Source organism: Phyllobates terribilis, unplaced genomic scaffold, assembly GCF_046119375.1.
Source record: "Phyllobates terribilis strain yellow unplaced genomic scaffold, ASM4611937v1 Scaffold_40__1_contigs__length_11209783, whole genome shotgun sequence".
NCBI lineage: Eukaryota > Metazoa > Chordata > Amphibia > Anura > Dendrobatidae > Phyllobates > Phyllobates terribilis.
The window spans coordinates 10,651,000-10,665,435 of NW_027362800.1; the positions used below are offsets into that span (position 1 = coordinate 10,651,000).

At 45.1% G+C, this 14,436-nt stretch overlaps 11 non-coding genes across 11 annotated transcripts; all 11 read right to left on the reverse strand.

Moving 5' to 3' along the window:
* Positions 1-33: 33 nt before the first annotated feature.
* On the reverse strand, positions 34-224 carry LOC141190839 (U2 spliceosomal RNA). The gene has a single exon (XR_012264852.1). It is a non-coding gene; the product is annotated as a U2 spliceosomal RNA (small nuclear RNA).
* Positions 225-1,344: 1,120 nt separating this feature from the next.
* On the reverse strand, positions 1,345-1,535 carry LOC141190840 (U2 spliceosomal RNA). The gene has a single exon (XR_012264853.1). It is a non-coding gene; the product is annotated as a U2 spliceosomal RNA (small nuclear RNA).
* A 1,116-nt stretch (positions 1,536-2,651) lies between these two features.
* On the reverse strand, positions 2,652-2,842 carry LOC141190841 (U2 spliceosomal RNA). The gene has a single exon (XR_012264854.1). It is a non-coding gene; the product is annotated as a U2 spliceosomal RNA (small nuclear RNA).
* Positions 2,843-3,963: 1,121 nt separating this feature from the next.
* LOC141184325 (U2 spliceosomal RNA) lies at positions 3,964-4,154 on the reverse strand. The gene has a single exon (XR_012259091.1). It is a non-coding gene; the product is annotated as a U2 spliceosomal RNA (small nuclear RNA).
* A 1,120-nt stretch (positions 4,155-5,274) lies between these two features.
* On the reverse strand, positions 5,275-5,465 carry LOC141190843 (U2 spliceosomal RNA). Its single transcript, XR_012264855.1, has one exon. It is a non-coding gene; the product is annotated as a U2 spliceosomal RNA (small nuclear RNA).
* A 1,119-nt stretch (positions 5,466-6,584) lies between these two features.
* Positions 6,585-6,775, reverse strand: LOC141190844 (U2 spliceosomal RNA). Its single transcript, XR_012264856.1, has one exon. It is a non-coding gene; the product is annotated as a U2 spliceosomal RNA (small nuclear RNA).
* A 1,122-nt stretch (positions 6,776-7,897) lies between these two features.
* Positions 7,898-8,088, reverse strand: LOC141190845 (U2 spliceosomal RNA). The gene has a single exon (XR_012264857.1). It is a non-coding gene; the product is annotated as a U2 spliceosomal RNA (small nuclear RNA).
* Positions 8,089-9,209: 1,121 nt separating this feature from the next.
* On the reverse strand, positions 9,210-9,400 carry LOC141184326 (U2 spliceosomal RNA). The gene has a single exon (XR_012259092.1). It is a non-coding gene; the product is annotated as a U2 spliceosomal RNA (small nuclear RNA).
* Positions 9,401-10,520: 1,120 nt separating this feature from the next.
* Positions 10,521-10,711, reverse strand: LOC141190847 (U2 spliceosomal RNA). Its single transcript, XR_012264859.1, has one exon. It is a non-coding gene; the product is annotated as a U2 spliceosomal RNA (small nuclear RNA).
* Positions 10,712-11,833: 1,122 nt separating this feature from the next.
* Positions 11,834-12,024, reverse strand: LOC141190848 (U2 spliceosomal RNA). The gene has a single exon (XR_012264860.1). It is a non-coding gene; the product is annotated as a U2 spliceosomal RNA (small nuclear RNA).
* Positions 12,025-13,145: 1,121 nt separating this feature from the next.
* LOC141190849 (U2 spliceosomal RNA) lies at positions 13,146-13,336 on the reverse strand. Its single transcript, XR_012264861.1, has one exon. It is a non-coding gene; the product is annotated as a U2 spliceosomal RNA (small nuclear RNA).
* Positions 13,337-14,436: the final 1,100 nt, after the last annotated feature.

Below are 14,436 nucleotides of genomic sequence, written 5' to 3' on the forward strand. Positions count from 1 at the left end.
CAATTCTTTCTGATTTTAGAAACTGCATTAAAGAAGGGGTGCACCGGTCCTGGAGATACTGCAATACCAGGTCAATGCGTGGAGTGGACAGAGCAAGCTCTTTTTCCATCTCCCTGTTCTAAAAATCCATTTAATATATGGTCCCCAGATAGGGGACGTATCAGATATTAAACTGATAAGAACAGATACTACACTTGATCTTAGCCAAAAGGCCGAGAAGCGATAACCAGAATTGGTTTCCGACTACGGTGCCACCCAAGGATTCTGAAAAGTCCATTTGTGGAGATGGCCACCTGGACTCCCGTTAAGAAGACATGCTGTCAACCTCTAGATCCCTCACATGCCTGCACTTTTCGGCTTGCTGCTGCTGCAATCCACGCGTTTTAGATCTGCATAACTCCACCTCTTTTAGCACAGTACCCTCAACCCCCGGCTGTTCCCACCCGCCTCAACACCGTTGGAAGGGAGGAGAACCAATTAAGGCGGGGGGGGGGTGGAACGAGCAGCTGTCTACCCTTAGCAGGAGGGTTGCTGATTAATTACCTCTCCTGCTGCTGCTGCTGCTGGCTGTCCAGCAGCAGACTGAAGGTGGCTGCTGCTGTGCGCAGGTATATAAAGGCTCAGAGCCTATTATGACACGCGCAGCCAGCGTTCCATTGCCACATTCCGTCTACTGCAGGCGGGATACCTGGATGGCTGAATGTCACTGAGAAGCTCACAGAGACCGCCATAAGCAACAGTTTAAAAGAATGCCACAGACTAATCAACCAAACTTTTTGGGTTGGTTTCTCTTTTATAGTCTGCAGGCATTAAATGAAAGAAGTCAGTGTTCCAGCAGAGGGAGACAACGTTTCAGAAAAGGCATTGTAGCAAACCAAAAAAGAAATTTTAAGCGCAGCAGAGTAACCAGCTCACATACCTGTTAGCTCAGGTGAGTTTAAAAGGCTGCTGTTGATAACAAGGGCATTTGCTAAATAGATGGTGTGTGTGCAACAATATACTGAAAGGTCAATTATATTGTGCAGCTTATCTCACCACCTATAGTTATTTAGGTGAAAGCTCCAAAATGCTTGCCTAATATGTCTGTTTATCCAAAAGGAAGTATAGAGGGAGAGCTAGATAGATAGCATTGCATTACATTACATTACATGGCAATGCAATGCACAGTTGCTGAAGTTGAACCAAAATGAGCTTGTCATCTGGCTTCTGCAACTTTTAACATGAAAAATCCAATGAGGAGAAGAAAAGCAAAGCCAAAGAGTCCATCCCAAAATCCGACAAACAAGCAAAATGAACAAAAAGCATTGAATTCAATTCTTTCTGATTTTAGAAACTGCATTAAAGAAGGGGTGCACCGGTCCTGGAGATACTGCAATACCAGGTCAATGCGTGGAGTGGACAGAGCAAGCTCTTTTTCCATCTCCCTGTTCTAAAAATCCATTTAATATATGGTCCCCAGATAGGGGACGTATCAGATATTAAACTGATAAGAACAGATACTACACTTGATCTTAGCCAAAAGGCCGAGAAGCGATAACCAGAATTGGTTTCCGACTACGGTGCCACCCAAGGATTCTGAAAAGTCCATTTGTGGAGATGGCCACCTGGACTCCCGTTAAGAAGACATGCTGTCAACCTCTAGATCCCTCACATGCCTGCACTTTTCGGCTTGCTGCTGCTGCAATCCACGCGTTTTAGATCTGCATAACTCCACCTCTTTTAGCACAGTACCCTCAACCCCCGGCTGTTCCCACCCGCCTCAACACCGTTGGAAGGGAGGAGAACCAATTAAGGCGGGGAGGGGGGGTGGAACGAGCAGCTGTCTACCCTTAGCAGGAGGGTTGCTGATTAATTACCTCTCCTGCTGCTGCTGGCTGTCCAGCAGCAGACTGGAGGTGGCTGCTGCTGTGCGCAGGTATATAAAGGCTCAGAGCCTATTATGACACGCGCAGCCAGCGTTCCATTGCCACATTCCGTCTACTGCAGGCGGGATACCTGGATGGCTGAATGTCACTGAGAAGCTCACAGAGACCGCCATAAGCAACAGTTTAAAAGAATGCCACAGACTAATCAACCAAACTTTTTGGGTTGGTTTCTCTTTTATAGTCTGCAGGCATTAAATGAAAGAAGTCAGTGTTCCAGCAGAGGGAGACAACGTTTCAGAAAAGGCATTGTAGCAAACCAAAAAAGAAATTTTAAGCGCAGCAGAGTAACCAGCTCACATACCTGTTAGCTCAGGTGAGTTTAAAAGGCTGCTGTTGATAACAAGGGCATTTGCTAAATAGATGGTGTGTGTGCAACAATATACTGAAAGGTCAATTATATTGTGCAGCTTATCTCACCACCTGTAGTTATTTAGGTGAAAGCTCCAAAATGCTTGCCTAATATGTCTGTTTATCCAAAAGGAAGTATAGAGGGAGAGCTAGATAGATAGCATTGCATTACATTACATTACATGGCAATGCAATGCACAGTTGCTGAAGTTGAACCAAAATGAGCTTGTCATCTGGCTTCTGCAACTTTTAACATGAAAAATCCAATGAGGAGAAGAAAAGCAAAGCCAAAGAGTCCATCCCAAAATCCGACAAACAAGCAAAATGAACAAAAAGCATTGAATTCAATTCTTTCTGATTTTAGAAACTGCATTAAAGAAGGGGTGCACCGGTCCTGGAGATACTGCAATACCAGGTCAATGCGTGGAGTGGACAGAGCAAGCTCTTTTTCCATCTCCCTGTTCTAAAAATCCATTTAATATATGGTCCCCAGATAGGGGACGTATCAGATATTAAACTGATAAGAACAGATACTACACTTGATCTTAGCCAAAAGGCCGAGAAGCGATAACCAGAATTGGTTTCCGACTACGGTGCCACCCAAGGATTCTGAAAAGTCCATTTGTGGAGATGGCCACCTGGACTCCCGTTAAGAAGACATGCTGTCAACCTCTAGATCCCTCACATGCCTGCACTTTTCGGCTTGCTGCTGCTGCAATCCACGCGTTTTAGATCTGCATAACTCCACCTCTTTTAGCACAGTACCCTCAACCCCCGGCTGTTCCCACCCGCCTCAACACCGTTGGAAGGGAGGAGAACCAATTAAGGCGGGGGGGGGGGTGGAACGAGCAGCTGTCTACCCTTAGCAGGAGGGTTGCTGATTAATTACCTCTCCTGCTGCTGCTGCTGCTGGCTGTCCAGCAGCAGACTGAAGGTGGCTGCTGCTGTGCGCAGGTATATAAAGGCTCAGAGCCTATTATGACACGCGCAGCCAGCGTTCCATTGCCACATTCCGTCTACTGCAGGCGGGATACCTGGATGGCTGAATGTCACTGAGAAGCTCACAGAGACCGCCATAAGCAACAGTTTAAAAGAATGCCACAGACTAATCAACCAAACTTTTTGGGTTGGTTTCTCTTTTATAGTCTGCAGGCATTAAATGAAAGAAGTCAGTGTTCCAGCAGAGGGAGACAACGTTTCAGAAAAGGCATTGTAGCAAACCAAAAAAGAAATTTTAAGCGCAGCAGAGTAACCAGCTCACATACCTGTTAGCTCAGGTGAGTTTAAAAGGCTGCTGTTGATAACAAGGGCATTTGCTAAATAGATGGTGTGTGTGCAACAATATACTGAAAGGTCAATTATATTGTGCAGCTTATCTCACCACCTGTAGTTATTTAGGTGAAAGCTCCAAAATGCTTGCCTAATATGTCTGTTTATCCAAAAGGAAGTATAGAGGGAGAGCTAGATAGATAGCATTGCATTACATTACATTACATGGCAATGCAATGCACAGTTGCTGAAGTTGAACCAAAATGAGCTTGTCATCTGGCTTCTGCAACTTTTAACATGAAAAATCCAATGAGGAGAAGAAAAGCAAAGCCAAAGAGTCCATCCCAAAATCCGACAAACAAGCAAAATGAACAAAAAGCATTGAATTCAATTCTTTCTGATTTTAGAAACTGCATTAAAGAAGGGGTGCACCGGTCCTGGAGATACTGCAATACCAGGTCAATGCGTGGAGTGGACAGAGCAAGCTCTTTTTCCATCTCCCTGTTCTAAAAATCCATTTAATACATGGTCCCCAGATAGGGGACGTATCAGATATTAAACTGATAAGAACAGATACTACACTTGATCTTAGCCAAAAGGCCGAGAAGCGATAACCAGAATTGGTTTCCGACTACGGTGCCACCCAAGGATTCTGAAAAGTCCATTTGTGGAGATGGCCACCTGGACTCCCGTTAAGAAGACATGCTGTCAACCTCTAGATCCCTCACATGCCTGCACTTTTCGGCTTGCTGCTGCTGCAATCCACGCGTTTTAGATCTGCATAACTCCACCTCTTTTAGCACAGTACCCTCAACCCCCGGCTGTTCCCACCCGCCTCAACACCGTTGGAAGGGAGGAGAACCAATTAAGGCGGGGGGGGGGTGGAACGAGCAGCTGTCTACCCTTAGCAGGAGGGTTGCTGATTAATTACCTCTCCTGCTGCTGCTTCTGCTGGCTGTCCAGCAGCAGACTGAAGGTGGCTGCTGCTGTGCGCAGGTATATAAAGGCTCAGAGCCTATTATGACACGCGCAGCCAGCGTTCCATTGCCACATTCCGTCTACTGCAGGCGGGATACCTGGATGGCTGAATGTCACTGAGAAGCTCACAGAGACCGCCATAAGCAACAGTTTAAAAGAATGCCACAGACTAATCAACCAAACTTTTTGGGTTGGTTTCTCTTTTATAGTCTGCAGGCATTAAATGAAAGAAGTCAGTGTTCCAGCAGAGGGAGACAACGTTTCAGAAAAGGCATTGTAGCAAACCAAAAAAGAAATTTTAAGCGCAGCAGAGTAACCAGCTCACATACCTGTTAGCTCAGGTGAGTTTAAAAGGCTGCTGTTGATAACAAGGGCATTTGCTAAATAGATGGTGTGTGTGCAACAATATACTGAAAGGTCAATTATATTGTGCAGCTTATCTCACCACCTGTAGTTATTTAGGTGAAAGCTCCAAAATGCTTGCCTAATATGTCTGTTTATCCAAAAGGAAGTATAGAGGGAGAGCTAGATAGATAGCATTGCATTACATTACATTACATGGCAATGCAATGCACAGTTGCTGAAGTTGAACCAAAATGAGCTTGTCATCTGGCTTCTGCAACTTTTAACATGAAAAATCCAATGAGGAGAAGAAAAGCAAAGCCAAAGAGTCCATCCCAAAATCCGACAAACAAGCAAAATGAACAAAAAGCATTGAATTCAATTCTTTCTGATTTTAGAAACTGCATTAAAGAAGGGGTGCACCGGTCCTGGAGATACTGCAATACCAGGTCAATGCGTGGAGTGGACAGAGCAAGCTCTTTTTCCATCTCCCTGTTCTAAAAATCCATTTAATATATGGTCCCCAGATAGGGGACGTATCAGATATTAAACTGATAAGAACAGATACTACACTTGATCTTAGCCAAAAGGCCGAGAAGCGATAACCAGAATTGGTTTCCGACTACGGTGCCACCCAAGGATTCTGAAAAGTCCATTTGTGGAGATGGCCACCTGGACTCCCGTTAAGAAGACATGCTGTCAACCTCTAGATCCCTCACATGCCTGCACTTTTCGGCTTGCTGCTGCTGCAATCCACGCGTTTTAGATCTGCATAACTCCACCTCTTTTAGCACAGTACCCTCAACCCCCGGCTGTTCCCACCCGCCTCAACACCGTTGGAAGGGAGGAGAACCAATTAAGGCGGGGGGGGGTGGAACGAGCAGCTGTCTACCCTTAGCAGGAGGGTTGCTGATTAATTACCTCTCCTGCTGCTGCTGCTGCTGGCTGTCCAGCAGCAGACTGAAGGTGGCTGCTGCTGTGCGCAGGTATATAAAGGCTCAGAGCCTATTATGACACGCGCAGCCAGCGTTCCATTGCCACATTCCGTCTACTGCAGGCGGGATACCTGGATGGCTGAATGTCACTGAGAAGCTCACAGAGACCGCCATAAGCAACAGTTTAAAAGAATGCCACAGACTAATCAACCAAACTTTTTGGGTTGGTTTCTCTTTTATAGTCTGCAGGCATTAAATGAAAGAAGTCAGTGTTCCAGCAGAGGGAGACAACGTTTCAGAAAAGGCATTGTAGCAAACCAAAAAAGAAATTTTAAGCGCAGCAGAGTAACCAGCTCACATACCTGTTAGCTCAGGTGAGTTTAAAAGGCTGCTGTTGATAACAAGGGCATTTGCTAAATAGATGGTGTGTGTGCAACAATATACTGAAAGGTCAATTATATTGTGCAGCTTATCTCACCACCTGTAGTTATTTAGGTGAAAGCTCCAAAATGCTTGCCTAATATGTCTGTTTATCCAAAAGGAAGTATAGAGGGAGAGCTAGATAGATAGCATTGCATTACATTACATTACATGGCAATGCAATGCACAGTTGCTGAAGTTGAACCAAAATGAGCTTGTCATCTGGCTTCTGCAACTTTTAACATGAAAAATCCAATGAGGAGAAGAAAAGCAAAGCCAAAGAGTCCATCCCAAAATCCGACAAACAAGCAAAATGAACAAAAAGCATTGAATTCAATTCTTTCTGATTTTAGAAACTGCATTAAAGAAGGGGTGCACCGGTCCTGGAGATACTGCAATACCAGGTCAATGCGTGGAGTGGACAGAGCAAGCTCTTTTTCCATCTCCCTGTTCTAAAAATCCATTTAATATATGGTCCCCAGATAGGGGACGTATCAGATATTAAACTGATAAGAACAGATACTACACTTGATCTTAGCCAAAAGGCCGAGAAGCGATAACCAGAATTGGTTTCTGACTACGGTGCCACCCAAGGATTCTGAAAAGTCCATTTGTGGAGATGGCCACCTGGACTCCCGTTAAGAAGACATGCTGTCAACCTCTAGATCCCTCACATGCCTGCACTTTTCGGCTTGCTGCTGCTGCAATCCACGCGTTTTAGATCTGCATAACTCCACCTCTTTTAGCACAGTACCCTCAACCCCCGGCTGTTCCCACCCGCCTCAACACCGTCGGAAGGTAGGAGAACCAATTAAGGCGGGGGGGGGGGGTGGAATGAGCAGCTGTCTACCCTTAGCAGGAGGGTTGCTGATTAATTACCTCTCCTGCTGCTGCTGCTGCTGGCTGTCCAGCAGCAGACTGAAGGTGGCTGCTGCTGTGCGCAGGTATATAAAGGCTCAGAGCCTATTATGACACGCGCAGCCAGCGTTCCATTGCCACATTCCGTCTACTGCAGGCGGGATACCTGGATGGCTGAATGTCACTGAGAAGCTCACAGAGACCGCCATAAGCAACAGTTTAAAAGAATGCCACAGACTAATCAACCAAACTTTTTGGGTTGGTTTCTCTTTTATAGTCTGCAGGCATTAAATGAAAGAAGTCAGTGTTCCAGCAGAGGGAGACAACGTTTCAGAAAAGGCATTGTAGCAAACCAAAAAAGAAATTTTAAGCGCAGCAGAGTAACCAGCTCACATACCTGTTAGCTCAGGTGAGTTTAAAAGGCTGCTGTTGATAACAAGGGCATTTGCTAAATAGATGGTGTGTGTGCAACAATATACTGAAAGGTCAATTATATTGTGCAGCTTATCTCACCACCTGTAGTTATTTAGGTGAAAGCTCCAAAATGCTTGCCTAATATGTCTGTTTATCCAAAAGGAAGTATAGAGGGAGAGCTAGATAGACAGCATTGCATTACATTACATTACATGGCAATGCAATGCACAGTTGCTGAAGTTGAACCAAAATGAGCTTGTCATCTGGCTTCTGCAACTTTTAACATGAAAAATCCAATGAGGAGAAGAAAAGCAAAGCCAAAGAGTCCATCCCAAAATCCGACAAACAAGCAAAATGAACAAAAAGCATTGAATTCAATTCTTTCTGATTTTAGAAACTGCATTAAAGAAGGGGTGCACCGGTCCTGGAGATACTGCAATACCAGGTCAATGCGTGGAGTGGACAGAGCAAGCTCTTTTTCCATCTCCCTGTTCTAAAAATCCATTTAATATATGGTCCCCAGATAGGGGACGTATCAGATATTAAACTGATAAGAACAGATACTACACTTGATCTTAGCCAAAAGGCCGAGAAGCGATAACCAGAATTGGTTTCCGACTACGGTGCCACCCAAGGATTCTGAAAAGTCCATTTGTGGAGATGGCCACCTGGACTCCCGTTAAGAAGACATGCTGTCAACCTCTAGATCCCTCACATGCCTGCACTTTTCGGCTTGCTGCTGCTGCAATCCACGCGTTTTAGATCTGCATAACTCCACCTCTTTTAGCACAGTACCCTCAACCCCCGGCTGTTCCCACCCGCCTCAACACCGTTGGAAGGGAGGAGAACCAATTAAGGCGGGGGGGGGGGTGGAACGAGCAGCTGTCTACCCTTAGCAGGAGGGTTGCTGATTAATTACCTCTCCTGCTGCTGCTGCTGCTGGCTGTCCAGCAGCAGACTGAAGGTGGCTGCTGCTGTGCGCAGGTATATAAAGGCTCAGAGCCTATTATGACACGCGCAGCCAGCGTTCCATTGCCACATTCCGTCTACTGCAGGCGGGATACCTGGATGGCTGAATGTCACTGAGAAGCTCACAGAGACCGCCATAAGCAACAGTTTAAAAGAATGCCACAGACTAATCAACCAAACTTTTTGGGTTGGTTTCTCTTTTATAGTCTGCAGGCATTAAATGAAAGAAGTCAGTGTTCCAGCAGAGGGAGACAACGTTTCAGAAAAGGCATTGTAGCAAACCAAAAAAGAAATTTTAAGCGCAGCAGAGTAACCAGCTCACATACCTGTTAGCTCAGGTGAGTTTAAAAGGCTGCTGTTGATAACAAGGGCATTTGCTAAATAGATGGTGTGTGTGCAACAATATACTGAAAGGTCAATTATATTGTGCAGCTTATCTCACCACCTGTAGTTATTTAGGTGAAAGCTCCAAAATGCTTGCCTAATATGTCTGTTTATCCAAAAGGAAGTATAGAGGGAGAGCTAGATAGATAGCATTGCATTACATTACATTACATGGCAATGCAATGCACAGTTGCTGAAGTTGAACCAAAATGAGCTTGTCATCTGGCTTCTGCAACTTTTAACATGAAAAATCCAATGAGGAGAAGAAAAGCAAAGCCAAAGAGTCCATCCCAAAATCCGACAAACAAGCAAAATGAACAAAAAGCATTGAATTCAATTCTTTCTGATTTTAGAAACTGCATTAAAGAAGGGGTGCACCGGTCCTGGAGATACTGCAATACCAGGTCAATGCGTGGAGTGGACAGAGCAAGCTCTTTTTCCATCTCCCTGTTCTAAAAATCCATTTAATACATGGTCCCCAGATAGGGGACGTATCAGATATTAAACTGATAAGAACAGATACTACACTTGATCTTAGCCAAAAGGCCGAGAAGCGATAACCAGAATTGGTTTCCGACTACGGTGCCACCCAAGGATTCTGAAAAGTCCATTTGTGGAGATGGCCACCTGGACTCCCGTTAAGAAGACATGCTGTCAACCTCTAGATCCCTCACATGCCTGCACTTTTCGGCTTGCTGCTGCTGCAATCCACGCGTTTTAGATCTGCATAACTCCACCTCTTTTAGCACAGTACCCTCAACCCCCGGCTGTTCCCACCCGCCTCAACACCGTTGGAAGGGAGGAGAACCAATTAAGGCGGGGGGGGGGTGGAACGAGCAGCTGTCTACCCTTAGCAGGAGGGTTGCTGATTAATTACCTCTCCTGCTGCTGCTTCTGCTGGCTGTCCAGCAGCAGACTGAAGGTGGCTGCTGCTGTGCGCAGGTATATAAAGGCTCAGAGCCTATTATGACACGCGCAGCCAGCGTTCCATTGCCACATTCCGTCTACTGCAGGCGGGATACCTGGATGGCTGAATGTCACTGAGAAGCTCACAGAGACCGCCATAAGCAACAGTTTAAAAGAATGCCACAGACTAATCAACCAAACTTTTTGGGTTGGTTTCTCTTTTATAGTCTGCAGGCATTAAATGAAAGAAGTCAGTGTTCCAGCAGAGGGAGACAACGTTTCAGAAAAGGCATTGTAGCAAACCAAAAAAGAAATTTTAAGCGCAGCAGAGTAACCAGCTCACATACCTGTTAGCTCAGGTGAGTTTAAAAGGCTGCTGTTGATAACAAGGGCATTTGCTAAATAGATGGTGTGTGTGCAACAATATACTGAAAGGTCAATTATATTGTGCAGCTTATCTCACCACCTGTAGTTATTTAGGTGAAAGCTCCAAAATGCTTGCCTAATATGTCTGTTTATCCAAAAGGAAGTATAGAGGGAGAGCTAGATAGATAGCATTGCATTACATTACATTACATGGCAATGCAATGCACAGTTGCTGAAGTTGAACCAAAATGAGCTTGTCATCTGGCTTCTGCAACTTTTAACATGAAAAATCCAATGAGGAGAAGAAAAGCAAAGCCAAAGAGTCCATCCCAAAATCCGACAAACAAGCAAAATGAACAAAAAGCATTGAATTCAATTCTTTCTGATTTTAGAAACTGCATTAAAGAAGGGGTGCACCGGTCCTGGAGATACTGCAATACCAGGTCAATGCGTGGAGTGGACAGAGCAAGCTCTTTTTCCATCTCCCTGTTCTAAAAATCCATTTAATATATGGTCCCCAGATAGGGGACGTATCAGATATTAAACTGATAAGAACAGATACTACACTTGATCTTAGCCAAAAGGCCGAGAAGCGATAACCAGAATTGGTTTCCGACTACGGTGCCACCCAAGGATTCTGAAAAGTCCATTTGTGGAGATGGCCACCTGGACTCCCGTTAAGAAGACATGCTGTCAACCTCTAGATCCCTCACATGCCTGCACTTTTCGGCTTGCTGCTGCTGCAATCCACGCGTTTTAGATCTGCATAACTCCACCTCTTTTAGCACAGTACCCTCAACCCCCGGCTGTTCCCACCCGCCTCAACACCGTCGGAAGGTAGGAGAACCAATTAAGGCGGGGGGGGGGGGTGGAATGAGCAGCTGTCTACCCTTAGCAGGAGGGTTGCTGATTAATTACCTCTCCTGCTGCTGCTGCTGCTGGCTGTCCAGCAGCAGACTGAAGGTGGCTGCTGCTGTGCGCAGGTATATAAAGGCTCAGAGCCTATTATGACACGCGCAGCCAGCGTTCCATTGCCACATTCCGTCTACTGCAGGCGGGATACCTGGATGGCTGAATGTCACTGAGAAGCTCACAGAGACCGCCATAAGCAACAGTTTAAAAGAATGCCACAGACTAATCAACCAAACTTTTTGGGTTGGTTTCTCTTTTATAGTCTGCAGGCATTAAATGAAAGAAGTCAGTGTTCCAGCAGAGGGAGACAACGTTTCAGAAAAGGCATTGTAGCAAACCAAAAAAGAAATTTTAAGCGCAGCAGAGTAACCAGCTCACATACCTGTTAGCTCAGGTGAGTTTAAAAGGCTGCTGTTGATAACAAGGGCATTTGCTAAATAGATGGTGTGTGTGCAACAATATACTGAAAGGTCAATTATATTGTGCAGCTTATCTCACCACCTGTAGTTATTTAGGTGAAAGCTCCAAAATGCTTGCCTAATATGTCTGTTTATCCAAAAGGAAGTATAGAGGGAGAGCTAGATAGACAGCATTGCATTACATTACATTACATGGCAATGCAATGCACAGTTGCTGAAGTTGAACCAAAATGAGCTTGTCATCTGGCTTCTGCAACTTTTAACATGAAAAATCCAATGAGGAGAAGAAAAGCAAAGCCAAAGAGTCCATCCCAAAATCCGACAAACAAGCAAAATGAACAAAAAGCATTGAATTCAATTCTTTCTGATTTTAGAAACTGCATTAAAGAAGGGGTGCACCGGTCCTGGAGATACTGCAATACCAGGTCAATGCGTGGAGTGGACAGAGCAAGCTCTTTTTCCATCTCCCTGTTCTAAAAATCCATTTAATATATGGTCCCCAGATAGGGGACGTATCAGATATTAAACTGATAAGAACAGATACTACACTTGATCTTAGCCAAAAGGCCGAGAAGCGATAACCAGAATTGGTTTCCGACTACGGTGCCACCCAAGGATTCTGAAAAGTCCATTTGTGGAGATGGCCACCTGGACTCCCGTTAAGAAGACATGCTGTCAACCTCTAGATCCCTCACATGCCTGCACTTTTCGGCTTGCTGCTGCTGCAATCCACGCGTTTTAGATCTGCATAACTCCACCTCTTTTAGCACAGTACCCTCAACCCCCGGCTGTTCCCACCCGCCTCAACACCGTTGGAAGGGAGGAGAACCAATTAAGGCGGGGGGGGGGGTGGAACGAGCAGCTGTCTACCCTTAGCAGGAGGGTTGCTGATTAATTACCTCTCCTGCTGCTGCTGCTGCTGGCTGTCCAGCAGCAGACTGAAGGTGGCTGCTGCTGTGCGCAGGTATATAAAGGCTCAGAGCCTATTATGACACGCGCAGCCAGCGTTCCATTGCCACATTCCGTCTACTGCAGGCGGGATACCTGGATGGCTGAATGTCACTGAGAAGCTCACAGAGACCGCCATAAGCAACAGTTTAAAAGAATGCCACAGACTAATCAACCAAACTTTTTGGGTTGGTTTCTCTTTTATAGTCTGCAGGCATTAAATGAAAGAAGTCAGTGTTCCAGCAGAGGGAGACAACGTTTCAGAAAAGGCATTGTAGCAAACCAAAAAAGAAATTTTAAGCGCAGCAGAGTAACCAGCTCACATACCTGTTAGCTCAGGTGAGTTTAAAAGGCTGCTGTTGATAACAAGGGCATTTGCTAAATAGATGGTGTGTGTGCAACAATATACTGAAAGGTCAATTATATTGTGCAGCTTATCTCACCACCTGTAGTTATTTAGGTGAAAGCTCCAAAATGCTTGCCTAATATGTCTGTTTATCCAAAAGGAAGTATAGAGGGAGAGCTAGATAGATAGCATTGCATTACATTACATTACATGGCAATGCAATGCACAGTTGCTGAAGTTGAACCAAAATGAGCTTGTCATCTGGCTTCTGCAACTTTTAACATGAAAAATCCAATGAGGAGAAGAAAAGCAAAGCCAAAGAGTCCATCCCAAAATCCGACAAACAAGCAAAATGAACAAAAATCATTGAATTCAATTCTTTCTGATTTTAGAAACTGCATTAAAGAAGGGGTGCACCGGTCCTGGAGATACTGCAATACCAGGTCAATGCGTGGAGTGGACAGAGCAAGCTCTTTTTCCATCTCCCTGTTCTAAAAATCCATTTAATATATGGTCCCCAGATAGGGGACGTATCAGATATTAAACTGATAAGAACAGATACTACACTTGATCTTAGCCAAAAGGCCGAGAAGCGATAACCAGAATTGGTTTCTGACTACGGTGCCACCCAAGGATTCTGAAAAGTCCATTTGTGGAGATGGCCACCTGGACTCCCGTTAAGAAGACATGCTGTCAACCTCTAGATCCCTCACATGCCTGCACTTTTCGGCTTGCTGCTGCTGCAATCCACGCGTTTTAGATCTGCATAACTCCACCTCTTTTAGCACAGTACCCTCAACCCCCGGCTGTTCCCACCCGCCTCAACACCGTCGGAAGGGAGGAGAACCAATTAAGGCGGGGGGGGGGTGGAACGAGCAGCTGTCTACCCTTAGCAGGAGGGTTGCTGATTAATTACCTCTCCTGCTGCTGCTGCTGCTGGCTGTCCAGCAGCAGACTGAAGGTGGCTGCTGCTGTGCGCAGGTATATAAAGGCTCAGAGCCTATTATGACACGCGCAGCCAGCGTTCCATTGCCACATTCCGTCTACTGCAGGCGGGATACCTGGATGGCTGAATGTCACTGAGAAGCTCACAGAGACCGCCATAAGCAACAGTTTAAAAGAATGCCACAGACTAATCAACCAAACTTTTTGGGTTGGTTTCTCTTTTATAGTCTGCAGGCATTAAATGAAAGAAGTCAGTGTTCCAGCAGAGGGAGACAACGTTTCAGAAAAGGCATTGAAGCAAACCAAAAAAGAAATTTTAAGCGCAGCAGAGTAACCAGCTCACATACCTGTTAGCTCAGGTGAGTTTAAAAGGCTGCTGTTGATAACAAGGGCATTTGCTAAATAGATGGTGTGTGTGCAACAATATACTGAAAGGTCAATTATATTGTGCAGCTTATCTCACCACCTGTAGTTATTTAGGTGAAAGCTCCAAAATGCTTGCCTAATATGTCTGTTTATCCAAAAGGAAGTATAGAGGGAGAGCTAGATAGATAGCATTGCATTACATTACATTACATGGCAATGCAATGCACAGTTGCTGAAGTTGAACCAAAATGAGCTTGTCATCTGGCTTCTGCAACTTTTAACATGAAAAATCCAATGAGGAGAAGAAAAGCAAAGCCAAAGAGTCCATCCCAAAATCCGACAAACAAGCAAAATGAACAAAAATCATTGAATTCAATTCTTTCTGA